At 48.0% G+C, this 15,757-nt stretch overlaps 1 pseudogene; it reads left to right on the plus strand.

Moving 5' to 3' along the window:
* The first annotated feature begins 2,458 nt into the window (after positions 1-2,458).
* The window catches only part of LOC116819769 (DENN domain-containing protein 3-like), a 24,176-nt pseudogene continuing 10,877 nt past the window's right edge, over positions 2,459-15,757 (plus strand).

Genomic DNA, 15,757 nt, shown 5'->3' on the forward strand with positions numbered 1-15,757 from the left:
GTAGGCTGGCCTGGGGCAGTGTCTGTGAAAGAGGTGATGCTCCCCGAGGTTGCCTGGCCTGATGCAGGGTCTCTGTATGGGCGCATACACCCCCTGGGTCAACTAGCCTGTCCTAGAGTTTGTGGAAGGGTGTGTGCTATCCTGGGCCAGGTGGTGTGGTTTAGTGTCTGTAGCAGTTGGGGCGCTCCCTGTGTTGGTCTGCCTGGCGCGGCATCCATAGGAAGGGGACATGCTCCTGCTGGGTTGGCCTGGTGTGGTTAGGGTGACCAGATAGCAAGAGTGAAAATCAGGACAAAGGGTGGGGGGTAATAGGCATCCATGTAAGAAAAAGCCCCAAATATTGGGACTGTCCCTATTTAATTGGGACATCTGGTCACCCTAGGTGTGGCATCTGTGAGTAGGGGGTGTGCTCCTACTGGGTCAGGCTGCCAAATATTTCCTGATGAAAACTCCAGGGCTGATAAATGTACATGGGTAGGGGGGAATGAGGTAGCTGCAGGGGAGAGGTGTTGAGTGGGGGAAACGAGCTAGCTGGAGGAGAGGGGTGTGTGTGTGAAGGGGGGAATAAGCTAGCTGGGGAGGCAAGAGGATGGTTGTGTGTGGAAGAAATGAGATGGGGTGGAGGTGTGTGGAGATCAGCCAGCTGACAGGAGGTGAGGTGAGGTGAGGGGTATGTCCTTGAAGGGGGGGAATGAGCCAGCTAGAGGGAGGGGCATGGGGGGTATGAGCTAGTTGAGAGGAAAGGGGTCAGTTGTGGGGAATGAGCAGGGGAGGGTGTGTGCATGTGAGTGAGGGATGAGCCAGCTGGAGAGGAGGAGAGGGGCATGCATGTGGGGAATATGAGCAGGGGAGGAGCCAACTGGAGGGGAGGGGAGGAGAGATGTGTGTGTGTGTGTGGGGGGGGGAATGAGCCAGCTAGGAGGACGAAAGGGGAGGGCTGTGGTAGGGAATGAGCCAGAAGGAAGAAGAGGGTGTGCCGGGGAGGTGTGTTTGTGGAGAAGAGCCAGCAGGGGTGTGTTAGGGTGAGACGGGGGAGGGACATGTATGTGGGGAACAAGCCAGATAAGAGGGGATGAGCCACTGGAGGTAGGGCTATGGGGGGAGGACAAGCCAGCGGCAGAGAGGGGGTGCATGTGGGGGAACGAGCCGGGGTGGGGGGACAGGGGTGTGTGCAATCGGAACAAGTGGGCAGGGGGGTTGTTTGTGTGTGTGTGAGGAAACAAGCCAGCTTAGGGGAGGGAACTGGTGTGTGTGTGGGGGAATGATCCAGGTGAGGGGAGGGAACTGGTGTCAGTGGTGTGTGTATGGGGTGGGGAATGAGCCAGCTGAGAGGAAGGGATGTGTGTATGGGGGGTGGGGGGACATGAGCCAGCTGGGGGAGGATAGGTGGAGGGGGGATGAACCAACTGCGGGGAGGGAACTGGTATGTGTGTGGGGAGGGGATGAGCCAGCTGAGAGTTGGGAATTGGTGTATGTGTGTGTGGGGGGAATGAGCCCGCTGAGGGGAAGGGATGTGTGTGTGGGGGGGAAGGGGCCAGCTGGGGGAGGATAGGTGGAGGGGGGATGAGCCAGCTGAGGGGGAGGTGTGTATGAGTTTGGGACAGAACCAGCTGGCTAGGGGGAGGTTTGTAGTGTGTGTGGGGGGGTGTGAACAAGTCAGTGATGGGGAGGGGATGAGCCAGGAGGGGGGAAATGTGTGTGGGAATAAGCCAGCAGGGGGTGGGGAGGTAGGAAGTGTATGTGGGAGGAGCGAGCTGGGGGGAAGGGTGTGTGTGTGGGGAGATAAGCCAGTTGAGGGGGAGGTGTGCCTGAGTTTGGGAGGGAACCTACTGGGGGTGTGTGTGGGAGGGGATGAAGAAGCATGTGTGCGCGTGTGTGTGAATGATGTGTTAGGGTAGTCCGAGATCCCCCCCCCAACATGACGTAATGTTATTCTCTTAAACGATCCTGGATTGTTTTCAGTAGTCGCTCAGAGACTGATGCAGATTCCGGGGGACTCCAGGCAAACCCTGGAGGGTTGGCAACCCTAATATGTGCGCGGGGGAGGAGGGGAATGAGAGGCTGCGGGGAGGGGACGTGTGTGTGTGTGTAAACCCTCCTTCCCCGTCGTCTCCACCCTACCCCCCCGCTCGTGGAGGGTCTCGCCCCTCCCGCTCCGTGCGCGAGAGGGGCGATCTGGCTGCTGCGCTTGAGGGAGGAAGAAGCCCCTCTGCCTCCACGTGTGCAGGCGGCTCCGATTGGCTACGTGACCCGAGGGGGCGTGGGCAATGGGGCAGACAGCCAATCACAGGCTCGTTGCTCCGTCGAGGCGCTCTCCTCCGTCCCTCGCCCCCAATAGGGCGGCAGGGGAGCGGCGCGGGCTGAGGGGGAACGGGTGCCCGCCCCCGCTGGGGGAAGGAGGCGAGTCTGAGGGCCGCTCCCCGCGGAGCAGCGCGCGTGTCCGGCTGCCGCCGCTGCCATGGAGGAGGTGCTGCCCGCGGGCTTGCTGGAGATCTGCGCGCTGGTGGGAGTCTCCGGGGAGAGGGCGAGAGACGCTTCCCAGGTAACGCCCGGGCTGGTTTGCCCGCCTGCCCCGCAGAGCAGAGCTGCGCTTCGGGTCCCGGCTGTATAGGGACAGTCCTGCTTTTTGGGTCTTTTTCTTGTACAGGCTCCTATTACCCCCTACCTCCTGTCCCATTTTTTCACAGTTGCTATCTGGTCACCCAATCCTTCAGGGGCATCTCCTCCCTGAGGGGCTCAGGCTGTTTGTAGGGTGACCAGATGTCCCAATTTTATAGGGACAGTCCCGATTTTGGGGTCTTTTTCTTATATAGGCTCCTATTACCCCCCCCCCCCCGTCCTGATTTTCCACACTTGCTGCCCGGTGACTCTAGCTGCGCTGGCAGCGGCAGGCGGGGGAACCCGCTCGCCCTGCGCACCAGCACAGCCCCAGACCCCGGGGAAACCGATTTGCTGCCTGCCGGGCAGTGGGTCTGAAGGCGGTGGCCGGCCTGACAGACCGGTGTGTCCAGTCTAGCGGCGAAAACCGGCTTCCTTGTCGATGCGGTGAATGAGAGACGAAATGTGGCCATCTGCTTTGTTAACTTCCTCCCCTGCCTCTGTTCAGACAGTGTAACCCCAGAGTGAACTCAGAAGGAGTAAGCACCATTAATCATGCGTTTGTGGGCGACAAATCTGACTCCGTTTTCTTGGCAGCTCACTGAATTTGAGCGCTAGCTTGTGCTTGTGAAATACACGGTCTGTCTAGCATGGTGGGCAGGAGAGATGAAGGGAGGGTGCTTTGCCAAAGTTTGGCTGTTACTGACTCATGACATTGCACTGGTACGTTTTGGTGCAATGGAATAACTTCAGCATGCTGCCTCAAAAATGCTTTGTGCAGCAGCATCGCAACATAACTTGATGGGTGCCTACAAAGTGACGTGGAATCCGGACATGCCACTGGTCAGAGTTTGAGATGCAGAATCATAGGACTGGAAGGGACCTCCAGAGGTCTTCTAGACTAGTCCTCTGCACTCAAGGCAGGACTAAATATTATCTAAACCAGGGATGGGCAAACTGCTGAGGCGCCCCCAGTGCCCCAACCCCCTGCCCTGATCCCTCTCCTAACGCCTCGGTCCCAGTCTGGAGCACCCTCCTGGACCCCAAATCCCTCGTCCGCAGCCCCATCCCAGAGCCTGCACCCCCATCTGGAGCCTACACCCTTTCCTGCACTCCAACCACCTGCTTCAGCCCTGATCCCCCTCCTGCCCACCGAACTCTTGGCCCCCTACACACCACGAACTCCACATTTCTGGCCCCACCTTAGATCCCGCACCCCGAGCCGGAGCCCAACCCCCCCCAAACCTCAACCCCAATTCTGTGAGAGTTCATGGCCCACCATATAGTTTCTATTCCCAGATGTGGCCCTCAGGCCAAAAAGTTTGCCCATCCCTGGTTTAGATAATACTTAGTCCTGCCTTGAGTGTAGGGGACTAGACTAGAAGATTTCTTGAGCTCCCTTCTAGTCCTGTGGCTTGAACTTGAAATTGTTTGTGCTCATTAATGGTATCACATAAAAGGGTTATTGTTAAATTTGTTGCCACTTTTTATGGGGCATCTTTTGTTGCTTTCAGTTTATTATTTAGCCAATATTAATGAAAGATTCAAATTTTGGAGCCTTGTTTAAGGCTAATAAACATACACTTCAAAATTAGGGACATAGTGGTGTCACAAATATTGCTGCTAGATTATTTTGAATTACAGAATGTGGCTATAACATGTAATTAAGAGATCTGTTTTGAAAGATTGAAGAAAAATTGGCCAATGTTGGAACTGAACCAACTGTAGTGTTTTGTTCATCCTGTTCTGAATCCTGTCCCTCCACAGGATGTCGAAAAGGGAGGAGGGTGGGCAGGAAGGAAGCTGTATTAGGAGTAGCTCACGGAGAAGGTATGTATTACAAATAGTAACACTGGATGCTGTTGCCATGGTAGACCTGTGATTTTTGGTTCGTTAGTAGGCAACTTAATTGGCTGAGCAGTTTTTACACTTGCAACCTTAATAATATTTGTGTGTGTTTATACTAAAGAAGAGTACATCTTCTTAAAAAAAAAAAAAAAAGTCATTTATCCTGCTAACGCTTAAGCAGATGCTTAACTATTACGAGTATTAGTAGGAAAGTCAGTCATGTCAGTGCGACTACTTGTGGTACTAAAGTTAAGCATGTACATAAGTGTTTGCAGGATCAGGACCCAAGTTCCATTGGTTTTTTATTTTTATTTTTTTTCCCCCAGTGAGATTTATGCTGTATCTACACTAGGAACACTTTACTGGTATAGTATACTGGCAAAGCATTCCTATTATGGAGACAGCTATACCAGCAAAACAAGTTATACTGATGAGAGTACAACTTTGCTAGTATAGCTGCATCTACGGTAGGGACTCATGCTGGCACAGCTATGTTCGTCACGTATCATTCCTCTTCACATCCCTGACTGCCATAGCTGTGCCAGCAGAAATCTGTAATGTAGACCTGTCCCTCAGCTCCTAATTCGCTTATGCACTTGAAAATTTTACCTGAATTTTTTTTCATTTTGTTTAATATTTATTGGATTCCAAATCAAATATATACCAATGTGAGAAAATAGATGCTGCAGCCAAAGTCAGGTGGGCCAAGGTATATTATGTGTTATCTGATAGAAAACTGTCACAAATGTTGTACAGCAATAAAAGCACCAGTGTAGGTTACAGTGTAAGATCCAGAATGTGTATATAAAAAAAAAAAAATCTTTTGCTTTTACATTCAGTGATGGGATAGATTTAAATGTAGTATATATGGCAAGGAGAATTGTAACTGTTTTAATTAAATGTGATATTGGAGCTTGTAATGTTTTACTATTTGTTATGGGCATGTGTGTTTTCAGTTCTAAACAAAAAGTGCAAGGTAAAAACATGTCCTCCCATGAAAGATTCCAATATGAGGCCCCAATCATCAAGCTGATTTCAGTGATGACTGGGACTTAAAAGATGACAGAGCTCACTGGAAAACCATAACTTGAGGATATGATAATTTTTCCCATTGTTATGCTTTTGTTTTTATATGATGTGTTTGTTTAAGAGACCAGGTGGATGAGGTGATATCTTTTATTGGACCAACTTTTGTTGGTGAAGGAGACAAGCTTTCATGCTTGCACAGAGCTCTTCTCCAGGTTCATTTATTTAATACAATTTTATAGGTTCTCAGTGAATTTAAGTGAGGTCCTCTTGAATTTTCATTTATTTAATGAAAGTAGTGCAATACTTTGCACTTCTTCTGATGTTGCAAATTATGGGACAGTACTGTGTGTTAAAATTTTAAGTTTTGCTAAGCAAGGAAGTAGTGGGCTTGATTTACAAAAAGAAAATCCACTAGAAGTAGGGGGAAGTTATGGATTTCATAAGATAAAGCCACAGAAATGGATAGCAGAAGTTGAAGAGGTAGAATTCTTCCTGGTCTAGGGCCAGGTATATTTAAACTTTTCTATCTTAATATTTTATTTATAACAGAACAACTAAAACCAGTCACATTTTCTGTAATACTTATCAAAAATATATAAATCTACAAAAACTTTCTCCAAAAAACACACACTTCTTTTTCTAAACAGATTTTTGAGAGAGAAATGAAATTTTGAGAAAGCAGTTAACTTACTGTACAGTAATTGTCTAGGAAGAACTTGCATACCCTGCCGCCTTCCCCACAAGAGTCTATGTATCTTTGTTGAAGCACTCAGGAATCCCCATTGTGCTTTCTATTACTCATCTTTGAAGTTATGGTGATTATTTTGCTGAAGCAAGATGCTAGCGTTTCTGGGTTGTCTGGAGAGTGAACTGTTGAGCAACAAGAGGCACTTTCTCTTCCCAGGGCCTGAGTATGCTATTTCCAAAACATTGTTCAGCATCTGGCAAGTGAGATAATGTGACTTTGAATAAATCGATAAAATGTTTATCTATTACATAGAATGTGTTCTGGCAAAATATTGGTAGTTGTGACTTTGCTGCTCGCAGGTCATCAGATCTGGCACATTGTTATTGGAATGGCATCTTATATTAATGGCATGTCAATAGAAGAATCCTAATAGTTCCTTTTACTGTACTGGATTAAAATGAGCTAAGTGTCCAATGTGGAAGCAGTGATGCTGTAATAATGTAAACAGGAGTATTGTTCAGTTTATAATGTGTATTCTGGTATAAACATTTGAAAATAAACACGTAAGTACTGTTAAAATAACATTGAAGGATGATACTTGTGTCATAAGTAGATAGGTAAGGTAAGGGTTAAGTTTCTTTTACCTGGAAAGGGTAACCCAACACCTGACCAGAGGACCAATCAAAGAACTGGATTGTTTAAAAGTCAGGGGCGGGAATTTATATACTCTGTGTCTTTTTTGTTTTTCTCGGCTGTGAGTAAACAAGGTTTCCTCCTAACTCCATCTTATCTCAAATATCCTACCAAAAGTCTGTGAGTACAAAGGGAAACAAAGTAATTCGGCTATGAGGAGCTTTGTGTTGTATTTCCAGATGTGGATTGCTGGGTCTTTGTTGCTTCCTCGGCTGTGAGGGACAAGCTATCTTGCTGATTCCAATCTTCTTCTCATTCTACTAAGGGGCAGTGAGTACAAAACGGGAACAAAGTAAAATCGGCTATGATATGCTTTGCTTTGTACTTACTGTGTGTGATTGCTGGTCTATTTAAATTGGCTATTTTTTAAATCAGACTGGGTTATTCAGATTTTCTTAAGTAGGAGCCTGTATAAATGTTTATGCAAGTCATTAGTCTGTATTGTCTCTTTTTCTATATAAAGCTTTCTTTTTTCAAAACTTGTGGAAGTTTCTTTTTCTAGTAAGGCAGAGAAATTGAAACCTCTGTATCAGGTATCTGTCCCCCTCACGGGAAGGCAGGCACGGGGAAAGGCAAAGCCAAGCTGTTGGTATTTTGCATCTCAATTGTCCTGAGGGAAGAACGCTTATCTCTTGGGAAGCAGAGAAACAGGTTATCTGGAGGTCCCCCCAGGGGAGGGTTGGGGACACCAGAGAGAGGAAAGGGGGGTCAGGCCCTATCAATTCCTGACCTGGTGGCAGCCTATCAGATCTAAGCTGGAGATTAAGCTTAGAGGACTTCATGCGAGTACCTTATATCTGAACTCTAATGTTCAAATCGAGGAATATTATTTGACAACTTGATACTCTCATCGCATGCAATAGTTCACTTCATAGAGGGTCAGTTTGGGAACTGGGCTCTGTGCCTCGCTCCTGTGGAGGCAGAAACTGAGAGTATAGCTGAAGAATACACAAGGGATGATCCATTAGCTAGCGTATTAGCCCAGATTTTGGAGACCCTGGGTTCAATTATTTACACCCCCACAGCCTTTCCTGTATGACCTTGGGGAAGTTACTTGGTTGATCCGTGCCTCAATTTCCCCATTTGTAAAATGGAGTTAGGGAAGTAGTATTGTATAATAATTGTTTTGAGGCTAAATATACAAAAGATTGTGAGGTGCTTAGATACATGATACCTTTTGTGGTAAAAGAAGTCAGGTGTGACAGATGGCAATATCCTGGACAAACCTGATTGAATTGAGTTTAATATGTTTGGGGTCCAATGTATTAAAATGCAGTTGCTTATGTGTTATTGTGAGATCATATGTAATTCATGTAGGAGGATGGGGTGTGCTAATGTAATTCCTCTGGTTATCAGCCCTGTAGAAGTTTGCGTATATGCCTTCAAACTGGATTCTCCAGTGACCGTCAGACAAAGAAAAGATTTTTAAACAGGCTCAGGGCTTTCTGTTATGATCCAGCAAATGGACAGGACCTCCAGTCCATGGAGGGCCCCAATCCTTAGAGAAGAGTTGGAAGGACTGACACAGACCAGAACACTTATGATCTCTGGTAAGCTTATTAGCATGCATGTAGGTTTTTTATTGTTATGTTTTGTCTGTAGTGCTTTTACCTTAAGAATAAAATGTTTGCTTAGGAAGAACTGTGTGGTAGCTGATAACTAAGGACAGTTACACTGTGTGTGGTGTCTGAGGGGAGAATCAAGCAGGCCTATTTATACAGACTCACTTTTGCTGAGAATAACGCACTGAAGACAGGGAACGGTTCATGCTGGAGATACCTGTGTGTCTCTTCCCTTCTGACCAGGGTCTCCACCCAAGAAAGGCAACAGCTTGGAGCTGGAAGCCTGAGAATGGGTACCAGTACTGACCCAATAATGGAAGACATAGATGCAGTTGCCCTGAACTGTGCTGGTAAGTACTTAAGAGATCATGTGGCTGATACAGGAGCACCTGACTCCAGAGGGCACTGGATCTAGGCTTCTTTAGTAGCGTGGTTACGGCAACGTGACGCTGGGGTTTGTTGCATGGATTAGATAAAACTTCTAGGATGTTATCACAGGTTACTTTATTGATTACGTTTTTGAAAAACCCTTGATGGTCTGCCAGAGGGCATCAAATGTCATTGTTGACAGGAGTTGTCACTCAGATGTAAAAGCTGCAAAGAATCCTGTGGCACCTTATAGACTAACAGACGTTTTGGAGCATGAGCTTTCGTGGGTGAATACCCACTTCGTCAGATGCATGTAGATGCATGCATGTAGTGCATGCATCTGACAAAGTGGGTATTCACCCATGAAAGCTCATGCTCCAAAACGTCTGTTAGTCTATAAGGTGCCAAAGGATTTTTTGCTGCTTTTACAGATCCAGACTAACACGGCTACCCCTCTGATACGTCACTCAGGTGGTGGCTCTCATGTTTGGTTGTTAAAAGTCTAAACCTTTTTCTTCTTACGACAAAGCATGATCAAAAGGGAACAGAGAAAAGAATAGCAACAGGTAGGTGAATGTAGTCAGGGCCAGATTAATCTTTTGTGGGCCCAGCACCAAACATATTTGTGGGCCCCTATGTAGTCATTATGGGCCCCTTCTGAGCGTGGGCCTGTGTGGCGTTGCTGTTGGCACCATAGTAAACCCAGTACTGAATCTCAGAGACACTTTTCATTTTGATCACACACCTCTGCAAGACTATTTGTATTGCCATACAAAGTTACCTCAGTCCCCAGTTTTTCTCGTTGAGCTGTACCCATGTGGGTTTACCAGTGTCCACTATGGGAAGTTCTGCTCACTGTGATCAGGGGAAACTCCCCACAGATTTATCTCCTTCCTCATTCAGAAGTTTGGTAGCCATGTGTCCAGTACCACCCTGTTTCACCAGTCACTGTATGTGGTCCTGGCCTCAGCTCAACAAAGTCCACAGCCAGCAGATACCTGATCCGTTCTGACAAACCCCTCCCCCAGCACCCATTCTTCCATTTGAGCAAGCCACTTGCAAACAACATTCTCCCAACCCTGGCTCAGTGAGCACTTAGGCTGGTGACTTCAGGTTCCCAGGGGCTTTCTCCCTCTGCTCCCATCTACATGCTATTCCACTATGTGGTCACCACTACCTCTCCTCATGCTTGTTTCCCTTCTATCTTGGACATGCTCCACAGCCAGCTGGTCCTATTCTCTCCCAGCAAGTCTGACTTGCTTCTTCTTTCCCTGCTCCCCCCGACATTCCTTTCCTACTGGTGACCTCTGTTCCTTGGGGTTAACTCCAGTTTTTTTATCTGCTCCTAGCTTAATGGCCCCTGGTAGTCACAGAGCCACATGTAGCTTCTCTGGCTACAGCCACGTGTCCAATTGTCAAAGGCCAGGCTTAGACAGCTGCAGCAACTAGCCGCAGGAAAGGTGACAACGCCAAGGCTGAGCATGTTTGAACTTTGCAACAGCAGCACTAGAGACTCTTAAGCCTCAGCGCTGGCCCTAGGTAGCTGCAGACACTGTAGTTAGGTGCTTCCCTACTCCAGGGAATCTTGGCTATCCACAGCCCCGGTGAGATGGGCTAGTGAAAGGATCTGAGTCCTCGCTCCCATTTCCTTTACCCAGAGGCCTGCCTGACCTCAAGGGCTCCCCTTTCACTCTCCTGTGTGGCAGAGTCCTCATAACCCCAACAAGGCTGGGCTCAGCGTTCCTGGGGGGCTTGACCCCTAACCTTGTTGTGGTCATTTGGGACAGGGGCTAGGCTGTCCCCACTCCAGGGTGCTTTCTGCACTCTGGACACTTTTCTGACCCACTAATCATTACATACAGTTCAAAGCAAATGCAATCAATTAAAAAAAACCAAACCCGTCACCCCACTCTGTGGCATAGGGACATTGCAACCAGTGTCTCTGGAATGTAAGGGAAATTCAGTCTGTTCCTCACAAGTCCCATGCTGCTGCCGCCTCCTACCCGGGCTGTGCTGCAGGGATGCTGCAGGTCAGACACTTTCTCTGGTGATGGCCACACATCCTCAGGCTTTAGGTGGCAGGACTCTTCTTCCCAACATCGCCCCCACCCCGTCAGGGTTACAATCCCCCTCCAAGTCTGGCCTGCAGGACCTGTTGGCTGGGGGTGGCTACCTGCTCTGGGTCTGCTGTCCAGGATCCCCTCTCGCTCTCCCTAGCTGCTCACTGTGCTTGGCTCTGGACTGCTCCAGCTCTGCTGCCTCAGCACTGCTTTTGCTGCTGCTCTGCCTCCGTCTCCCTGGGATACTTATCTGGCCCCGGTTGCTGCAGCTCCCCTCCCAGCACAGGTCTGCTCGCTGGATTGCTTCTGTAACTCTGCTCCCAGCACTGACCTGCTCCCTGAGCTGCTTTTCTGGTCAGCACAGCCCTGCTCCCCAGCCCAGCTTGGGCCTCTGCTTTCTCCTTAGGTCAGCCCCCACTCTGACCCAGGCAATTCCAGCTCACATGGAGGATGGGACCCCCCTGGCTTCCTGACTCCTTGATTAGCTTGCCTGCCCTGTCAGTCAGGCTGACCTGCAGCATTGGCCTCTCCCCAATGTTCCTGGGGACTGTCAGTCTCAGGGTCCTGATTTCCCATTGACCCTTCCCCTTCCTTTTGGTACTGGGAGCTAGCCAATCAAACCACCCCCTCTGAGTTTTAGTAAGGGGACAATAGTCCCATTACGTAGGCATCTTGGGTACTTAAAGCCATATCAACTGTGGTAGGCCCCCCCACTTCCCATGAGCCCATCAATTAGCACATAGTCGTGCAGAAGGTGCAGCCTGGATGATTTTGGAGGCTGGGGCGCCAAGAGGTTCCCCATCCCTGAGCAGCAGCTCTGTAACAAACTCTCACTGCCCCCCTCCGCAGTGGGACCAGGAACCTATGAAGACAGTAGAGTTATCCCAGCGTATAACCAATTCCACCCAAAGCATGTTGAAATCAGTAGGAGTCTTTTCATTGTCTTTGATAGACTGTGTATAAAGTCTAGGTAAGGTTCTTTGCTTCTAGGACAGGGATGGGCAGACATTTTGGCCTCAGGGTCGCATTGGCTTTCAGAAATTGTATGGAGGACGGGTTGGGTGGGGGGGTTGTGGCCCGGGCCCCACCCTCTNTTGTGTGTGTGGAAAGAGGGGTTCTGGACAGAACCAATTCCTAGTTCCATTAGCAGCTTCCTCTAACCAGCATTGCTTTGTTGCTATTGTGGTGATTTACAGAACAGCTTCAAGTTACATTAAATATAATTTGTGTGGATGTTTATGTAACAGCTTTAAACTGAATTCCCCACTCTTGAATGACTATATGATCTAACAACCAGTTTAGATTCAAACTTGGCCTTGAGATATCCTTGAATGTAGAGAGCCCTGATTCTGCTCAACTGTATATGGTAACTGTTCACAAAACTTGCATTCCTGAGACAGGATCTGACTGGGACTCCCTGTTCCAGATATAGCTATAGTTGCTAAGCCATCTTTGTGGAAATGATGTTCAGAATCTCTAAGGCATGATTCCTTTGGCATCTTGCTGTTTGTTTGACAGAAGTCTATTTTTAACTTAATGTCAGAGGAGAAATTGCTTGTTCTCAGCACTGGCTACATTATGATAATACATCTGAGAATGTTCCCTACATTAAAAAAATATACTGTCCTAACCAATATGGGATAAAGAAGCCTTCATTAATGTAATAATAGTGAGATATTTACCTTACTTTTGTTACTACGACTACTAATATTGGAAGACTTGCTTTTTTGACTTATGTAGGAAAATGTATATTTAGACCAGGGATTCTAGGAAGGCCTATTTTTCACACAGTTGTTTGATGGCTTAGAAAATGGACACACACAGTTTTTTGTGCAAAGCTTGTTATAGCAGCTATGCACCTCATTTTGAATTTTCTGGTGAAGAGGGAAGAACGCTGCTGCTGTTCAGTAGGGATCTGGCAGGACAGTGGAATGAAAAACTCGAGTTTTAAAATAAAACTGAGCTTAGTTATGACTGTCCCATTGCAGCATTTGCTGTTTGTGGGGAACCTTCAGCTATTGGTCCCCAGAGCTTAGCTCCCTGGGGCCAGGGAAAGAGCCCTCTCAGTAGCTCCTCATCCTGTTAGGAATTTGCTTCCTCAGGCAATTGCTCAGGCCTTGTTTTCACTAGGGAAAAAAATGTGTCCTTGTGTGATCCAATACCTGGTAACTAACAGGAGGGAAATGCCTAATAAAGATACAGCAGTTTGTAGTTCTGAGATGTTAGCAGGCTTCCCGATAATCTTTACTTCAACCTGTCTACCCTTAGCTTCCCTGTAATACCCTCAGCCCCCCCCCCCGCAAACTCCCCTGCCCTCTATCCAACCCCACCTGCTCCCTGCCCCCTTACCGTGCTGCCCGGAGCACCGGTGGCTGATGCTGCCACAACTGCCCCGCCTGGCTGGAGCCAGCCACGCCATCACCACTGCACAGCATCGTGTCAGGCCAGGCTCTGCAAATGCGCTGCTCCAGGAGCTCGCAGCCCACTGCCCAGAGCATTGTGCCAGTAGCAGAGCGAGCTGAGACTGCGGGGGAGGGGGAACTGCAGGGGAGGGGCCAGGGGCTAGCTCCATGACCGCGAGCTTAGGGGCCGGGTAGGAGGGGCCTGCGGGCCATAGTTTGCCCACCTCTGTTCTAGGAGCACAGTGCATTCTGAAAGTCTGCTGCACTGGTTTACTATTGTAAACAGGAGGGTCTCACATTACCTACTGAATAATCAACACCTCCTGCAACACATAACTTTATCTGAGAGGTCTCCCACTCCACTACTAAATGTAAACCTGCTTAGTTTACAAGGTCTGAAAATAGCAGGTCGTATGGTTACAAAAGGAAGGCACTTCTGATTTCGGTAGGAATTTTGGATGTGCATAGAACACAGGTCTGGTTCCTGCATGGTTACAGAACTGCAGTAAAGTGGAACAATTTTCAGTTTGTGTGATTGGAGGATATTTAGATCCATATTGTAATACTGTTTCACTTAATGAGGAAAAGTTGAGGTGTCTTTGCTGTTTGTTTCAATCTTAGTTTCTGTGGAAAACTTGTCATCTTATGTTTTTACAGGAGACAAAACTAAAAAAAAATGGGTAATGGTGGTTGAAAATAGCAACTCTGGTCCTAGTTAGCACTGGGAAGATGCTAACATTTGTAGCTCAGATTTATCCTACTTTTTCTACAGAAAATAACAGTGTATCAGTATTTGACTTGGGAGAAATGAAGTAACAGAGAGTGGCCAAAATTGAACTTCAGCACTCCTGAACTTTGAGGGTGTAAATCTGGAAGGCAGTTGCAAGATTCCCTTTCTGAATGTTAGATAAATCTGGACAGGAAAAGCCAATTTCTGCTTCCATGGCTCAGAAGTGGAAACTGAGTCACATCCTCCTACGTGCCTGGTATCTAAAGCTGCCCAGGTCCTCTAGTAGAGCCTTCACTTCCTTACTTATCATTTTAACTTCTCCTGGTGGAGTCCACATACTTCTGACCCTTGCTAGGCTTCAGATAGAGGCACGTTGTCCATTCATTCCACGCAATTCCTTCTTTGGGGGCTGATAGCTGAAGCCACTAGCATTCCTAATCCAATCTGAGGAAGTCTTTTAGCCCTTGTGAATGGGGAACATGTAGGCACAGCATCACCCCCCTTGTAGCAGCCAGCTTCCCATTCACAGCAAGCTCTGTGCATCGGGTCTCAACAGCCCTGGCAACTTCCACTCTTTTCTGATTGATGCAGCCAAGGGAATGCTGGGAGATGTAGTTCTTTTCCTGCTTCAGGGCCAGCTTTCCAGGCAGGGACCTGGCCAAGGAACTATAGCTCCTGGGCTACCTTGAGCTCTCAGCTCCTAGGCTAGATCCCTATGGGCTGAGGTTGAGAGCTGGTCTGGAACATTGTTGCCTGTCTCTGGTGGCAGCAGGAGGGATACAATGTATCAGGGCCCTGATACATTGTATCATATCCCAGGGTTGTATGGGGGAGCCTGTGGGGTTGAGGGGCAAGGTGCTTGCTGGAGGCTAGGCGCCTCAGTAACCAGTGTGTGCTCCACGCACTGAGAAGGGAGGAAGTGAACGTTATAGGCCCCTTCTGAGTGTGAGCCTGGCGCCAAGGAGTCACTGGTGCCATGGTAAACCCTGTACTGAATGTAGTGTCTGTCTCTGAAGCTTACAGTTCTATTGCTGGAAGGCCATGTGGCATAGCCCAGTTATCCATTCTTGGAGCCTAGTTTTACTCCACTAGCCCTGAAAAATGTAAAGTAAGCACAATCTAATACAATAGACTCGATCATAAGTCGGTTCATTTATAAGGTGACGCCTCCCCCCAAAAAATGGCTAAGTAAAAATGGCAAATTTTTATGACCCATTCATAAGCCGACCCTATAATTCAGGGGTCAGCAAACTTTGGCTCTTGGGCCGTCAGGATAAGCTGCTGGCAGGTTGAGATGGTTCGTTTACCTCGAGTGTCCACAGGCACAGGAGTAAACCTAAGTAAACAAATTATCATAAGAAGGGCCATACTGAGTCAGACCAAAAGGTCAATCCAGCCTAGTATCCTGTCTACCAACAGTGGCCAATGCCAGCTGCCCCAGAGGGAGTGAACCTAACAGGTAATGGTCAAGTGATCTCTCTCCTCCTGTCCATCTCCACCCTCTGACAAACAGAGACTAGGGACACCATTCCTTATCCATTCCTTATCCACCATTCCTTATTCCTAGCCATTAATGGACTTAACCTCCATGAATTTATCTAGTTCTCTTTTAAACTCTGTGATAGTGCTAGCCTTCACAACCTGCTCAGGCAAGGAGTTCCACAGGTTGACTGTGCGCTGTGTGAAGAACTTCCTTTTATTTGTTTTAAACCTGTTGCCCCTTAATTTCATTTGGTGGCCCCTAGCTCTTATATTATGGGAACAAGTAAATAACTTTT

This window comes from Chelonoidis abingdonii, chromosome 2 (genome assembly GCF_003597395.2).
Source record: "Chelonoidis abingdonii isolate Lonesome George chromosome 2, CheloAbing_2.0, whole genome shotgun sequence".
Taxonomy (NCBI): Eukaryota; Metazoa; Chordata; order Testudines; family Testudinidae; genus Chelonoidis; species Chelonoidis abingdonii.